The sequence below is a fragment of the Chiloscyllium punctatum genome, chromosome 6 (genome assembly GCF_047496795.1).
Source record: "Chiloscyllium punctatum isolate Juve2018m chromosome 6, sChiPun1.3, whole genome shotgun sequence".
Taxonomy (NCBI): Eukaryota; Metazoa; Chordata; class Chondrichthyes; order Orectolobiformes; family Hemiscylliidae; genus Chiloscyllium; species Chiloscyllium punctatum.
In genome coordinates, this window is record NC_092744.1 from 16,127,581 (window position 1) to 16,133,580 (window position 6,000).

Below are 6,000 nucleotides of genomic sequence, written 5' to 3' on the forward strand. Positions count from 1 at the left end.
TGCAACATTCTGCAAAATAATTTCACTTCAAATGCTATTGAAAAGTAGGACAATTTTTTAAAGCCCAGTTGTTGTTATAATTTTTATTGAGTGTTTCTTTATGGGTTGATTTAATCCCATGCCAGAATAAATGATAGCATATTAATAATACAGTCCTTCAGATAATGTTTTTATATTTTCTAAATTGCAGAGAGTGTATTAAGCTGGCAGAGAAACAGGGAAGTGGAAGAGAGGGATGGTAATGAGAAAGGAGCAGGCGATATGTGATGAGGGAAAATGAAGAGTCAGACAGTGTCCTTGTTCTTGCTAGTGTGCAATTAAAACCTTGAACTTTGAAGCCAACTAATTATCCCTAGTTACGCTGGTTGACAACTAGGAAGTGCTAATGCTTTATACCTGTGAAGCAGATTTTAGTTTCTAATACCCTTGAGATGAAGAGACAGGCAGACGGAGGGAAGTGCACAACATAGAGAAAGCAATATTGTAGGATTATAGAGAACTGCCTGGAAAGTGGAGTTGAGGGTTACCATATCAGCCATGATCTCATTGAATGATGGAACAGACTTGATGGGTTGAGTGGCCTGTTCTACTCTTTGGTCTTATGTTCTTCAGATACACTGCAGCAGCTCACTTAAAATACTTGTAACAATACCTTTCATGTAATCTGGATTTCTTAAATAAGAGCAATGATATTGTCAAGACGCCATTAGTTCCTAGACACCCATTTGAAATATTGGGCTGTATTTCCATGCTGGCAGGGAGGCTGCATAGACATTCACTGGGCATTCAGGACCCAAAACTCACAGCGTCCATTCCCATCTCCTCAATTTTCAACAGCATAGGACATTAACCTTCCAAGCTCTACACCTGCGCCCAACACCCATTCCCCCCACCTCACTCCTTCCTGCCAGAGAGTGGAAATTTGTGTTGCCGTGTGCAAAGTGCATTAGGTGCTCCCGATGTGGTCTTCTCTACATTGGGTACACCAAAAGTAAACTTAGGGAACAGTCACCAAGTATCTTAGCTTGGCCTGCAGGGACCAACTGGACCTCCCAGTAACCACCCATTTCAATTCCCCTCACCACTCCCTTTCCGACATGACCATCCTTGGCCTCCTCCATTGCCACAACAAAATGAACCAAACTGCAAATTAGAGGAACAACACCTCATCTTTCGCCTGGGCACCCTACAGCCAGGAGGACTCAACATTGAGTCCTCCAATTTCAAATAACCTCCACTCCCATCCCTCAACTCCCTTCCTGGCCTCTCTCTTCCACTCCTCCCAGCCAACTACCAGATTAATTCCTCCCATTGACCAACCAGGTTTACCCTCTGCCTGTCTTCACATATCCCATCTTCACTATCCTGCCCCTGCCATCCTCTTTATCTGCAGCTCCCCTTGTACCCACCCGCAGTCCTCAAGAAGGGTTATACCTGAAACGTTGACTTATCCACCTCCTGATGCTGCCTAGCTTACTGTGTTCTTCCAGCCTTCTGCTTGTCTACCTAGCATCCCATAAGTACCCATCGATTCACCTTTTAATTGTGCAAATTGATCAGACAACTCTTCTGTTCATCTCACTAGCATTAATTTCCACTAAATTGGTAGAATTAAGACACAAGTCCAAGAGAAATATGAATAGGAGGAGGCCATTTGGCCCCTCAAGCCTGGTTCCCCATTCAGTAGGATCATGGCTGATGTGGCATTCCACATTTCCAAAGCCTTTCCCCTGACTCTTGATTTCCCCAGTTGATGAAGAATCTATCTAACTCAGCCTTAAATTTAAACAAGACCCCACTGGTCTCTGTGGCAAGAAGTTCCAAAGACTCACAACCTTTTCAGGGAAAACAATACCTCCTCATCACAGTGTAAAATTGGTGCCTTAATTCTGACATTATATCCTCTGGTCCTTGATAATCTTATGAAGGGAAACATCCTCTCAGCATTTACCCTGTCAAACCTCTTAAGAATCCTTTATCTTTCAAAGAGATCATCTCTCATTCCTCTAAATTCCAATAAGTACATCTGGATGGGTATATGAATAGGAAGGGTGTAGAGGGATATGGACCAAGTGCTGGCAAATGGGATTAGATTAGGTTAGGATACCTGGTCAGCATGGATAATTTAGACCAAAAAGTCTGTTCCTGTGCTGTACATCTCTATGACTCTATGACTCTTAAGTAGAGTCCCAACCTGTTTAAACATGCTCTCATTAAAATAATCTTTCCATGCCAGTATCACTCTAGTGAACCCAATTACTAATTCTGTTTCCTTTTCTGTGGATGTCATCTGATCTACTGAGTATTTCCAGTATTTGATGTGTTCCTGTCATTTCCTCTTCTAATAACTAACTGCATTTGCATGTTAGCTTTTTATAATTTGAACACATTGACTGAAACCTTCTGTGTACTCACATTTTTGGCAGGCGATAGCCTAATTTTGTTATCACTGCACTGTTAATGCAGAGAGCCACTTAATGTTCTGGGGACTGGGTTATAATCCTACCATGGCAGATGGTGAAATTTGAATTCAATAAAATATCTGGAATTAAAAATCTAATGATGACTGTGAATCCATGGTCAAGTGTCAGGAAAAACCCATCTGGTCCATTAACGTCTTTTCAAGAAGGAAACTGCCATCCCTACCTGGTCTGGCCTACAAGTGATTCGAGACCCACAGCAACATGGTTGATTTTTAATTGCCCTCTGTGCAATTACGGGTGGGCAATAAATGCTGGGTCAACCAGTGACACCCTCATCCCATGAATGAATGAAGAAAAACTCCCAAACTCTCACCATCTTACAACTTCCCTGCTTTTCTATTTGACCTACAGGAGTGGATTAACGTTATAAGTGCCCACATTATCTGTCGCATTCCTGTCACTCACCTAACCTAGTTTTATCTCATTGCAAACTCTTTGTATCCGCTACACAACTTACTTTCTCACCTGTACAAACTCACCATGCATTAATCGCTCTTAATCTTTTTTATCCCAGCAAAGGTGCGTTCAGCATCCAAGAATGTTCCCTTCATTGGTATAACTTTATCTGCCTAGCTAGTTTATGTCTCTTAAAATCTCTTGCAGATTTCTCAAACACCTGTTTCCTTTCGTATATCTGTGCTGACTCAGTCATGCATGTTATGATTTTCGATGAAGTCTGTTACCACATCCTTCACAACAGAATCCAATATTTCCCTGCCTAGTGGTGCCAGGGTAACTAACCTTGAGTTCCCTATTTCCGCATTCACTTCTCTTTTAAGTAACAATTGCATTAGCTAATTTCCAACTCATGGGGTCCATTCTGGGATCTGAATGATACTCAGAAATCATTATTTAGGTGATAGTCTTTTCAGAAGTTTGCTGTTTTCGGTGAAGGAGGTCACAGAAAGGAAGTTTGATTGAAAATCTCAATGAGTCACTGCAGTGGTTTCTGTAGCCTGTAGTGGAGAGGTCTCTGAAATTCAAGTAGCTAGCATTAATCCTTCCTGATCTCATTCTTTGGCTGTTCATAATTGCTATATCTTAAATCCAATCCTTGTGGCTACAATGTCGCTGTAGCAGGAATATTATTTCATAACAGGGGTTTCCTGATGCCAAGTGTGGATTTGTACGAAGTATGTTGATGCAATTTGGAAAGTATTTGCAGGCCTCACTGTTACTGTGCAAGAAACCTTGCAAAACATGCAAAACTGTTGTTCAAAGGAAATCAAGAAGGCAGAACCTGACTTCAGATCGACTTAGAGGGTCTAAACTGACTTTATTGCTTGACTTACAAACAGAAAAGACTGGAAATTCTCAGCATGTATCTGTGAAATGTCCTCATGTGAAAACTGTTCTTTTTTTGTGTGCGATATTAAACCAGCTCCTGTCTGCACTCACAAGGGATGTAAAACATTCCATTATGTTATTTTGAAGAAGAACAGAAAAGCTTTCCTTTCTCCTGTATATCTCAAACAACATCATTAAAAGAAATCTGATTATTACCACATTGCTTTTGTTAGAAATTACAGTATGTGAATTTGCTGTTTCATTTCCCATGTTACAACAGTATTTAGTTTTCAAAGGCGCTTCCATTGGCTGCAAAATGCTGTCTCAAGGTAATGAAAGGAGAACTATTTATTTTCTGTTTGCTCTTAAGAGAAGAATTGTTTTTATTCTTTCATTTGATATGGGTATCATTTGGTAGGCTTGGAGAATGTGGTGATGAGCTGTCTTCTTGAACAGCTGCAGTTCATTGTGGTAGACACTCCAATAGTGCCATTCGGAGGTTCATTGTAGGGTTCTGACCTGACGACAGCAATGAAACAGCAATATGAGTGCAACTCAAACAATTCGAGAGGCTTGACACAATTCAGGGTGAAACAGCCTTCATGACTGGCACCATCCACTCTCTCCATCACCAATGCTCAAGACCATCTACAAGATGCATTGCAGGAAGCACCAAGGCTCCAAATGAACAACTGCTACAGTCTAAAAGAACAAGATTCACACCACCTTCAAGTTCCACCCCAAGCCTTCGCCATCCTCATTTGGAAAGATATCGCTGTTCCTTCCATGTCAGTGAGTCAAAATCATGAACTCTCTGCCAGCTGGCGTTATTGGTCTAATCACAGCCCGTGGACTGCAGTGGTTTAAGAAGGCAGCTCGCCACCACCTACTCAAGGGCAACTAGAGACAGGCAGTAAACAATGACCCAGCCAGCGACACCCACATCCCATGGATTTTCCATAATCAGAGATTTGCTGAGTGACTCCACTGGGTTTCGTTCAACTGAATTAATATACAGCCCTGTAATCAGTGAGCCCTGAATAGACATGAACATGCATTTAAGATATGAACACTCTTTGTTGGATTATGTGCCTATGTTCCTGGAGCGATTCAAGTGCATCTGCAAATTAATACATTCTGACTACAGCAAATAGCAACCTGCTTTCATTGTTACTGGGTCAAGTATCTGGAACTCCCCCATCAAACACTGACAACTTCCATGACTGCATCTTGAAAAGTAAGTTAAAAGAAAGGGATCATGTGATCTTTGGGGGCATCTGCCTGAGAGTAAGCCTGAATGCTTTAATTGTCAGATCAAAAGGAGGGTCTCATTGTGTTATTTATCGAAAGAGAGGTGGGAAATTTGAAGAGCAGGTGGCAACATAGGAATTTGTAGCAGGAGAGAATCATTCCACCACCTCATCCTCAGGGCACATGGATGGGTTAGGGAATATGTGTGACATCTAAACCTGCAGAATAAATTTTAAACGTCTTATTATTTCACCCCAGTGCTGCCATGAAAAGGGGATGCAACAAGAGTCAAAAGGTGATGTTATAGTCATAAAAACAAGCCTGATTGAAATGGCACTGTGGAAGCTTATTTTTGCCTTAATTCTTGCCCCTATTGTGGAGGTGGACTGGAGTGGACAAAGTTAAAAATCATTCCTGATGAAGGGTTTTTGCCCGAAACGTCGATTTTCCTGCTCCTCAGATGCTACCTGACCTGCTTTGCTTCTCTAGCACCACTCTAATCTAAAGTTAAAAATCGCACCACAAGAGGTTACAGTTCAACAGGTTTATTTGGAGCACGCTAGCTTTCGGAGCACTGCTCCCTGATGAAAAAACAGCATTCTGAAAGCTTCCAAATAAACCTGTTGGACTATAACCTGGCGTTGTGTGATTTTTAACTTTTCCCCCTATTGTTAAGTGTGAATAAACTTGCTGCAGCACGTCTATTATTTTATCTGCTAATAGATTTCACAGCTGACTTCCACATGTGGTTTCTCTTTATTTTCAGGCAAAAGGTCTAAAGTGACCCTTTGTTGCTGAGCAGCTGAACTATGCATCTCATTCATTGTCTTTTGCTAACCACAAGCTTCACTTGATAGTGCCATGCATTTGATGTTTTGATTCTTTTGGGCAGAGATGTGTCTCAACTCTCCACACTGCTCTTTGCTCCCCGAAAACACAGCTCTATGAACACTATCCCTTTGAGATCACTATGAATTTG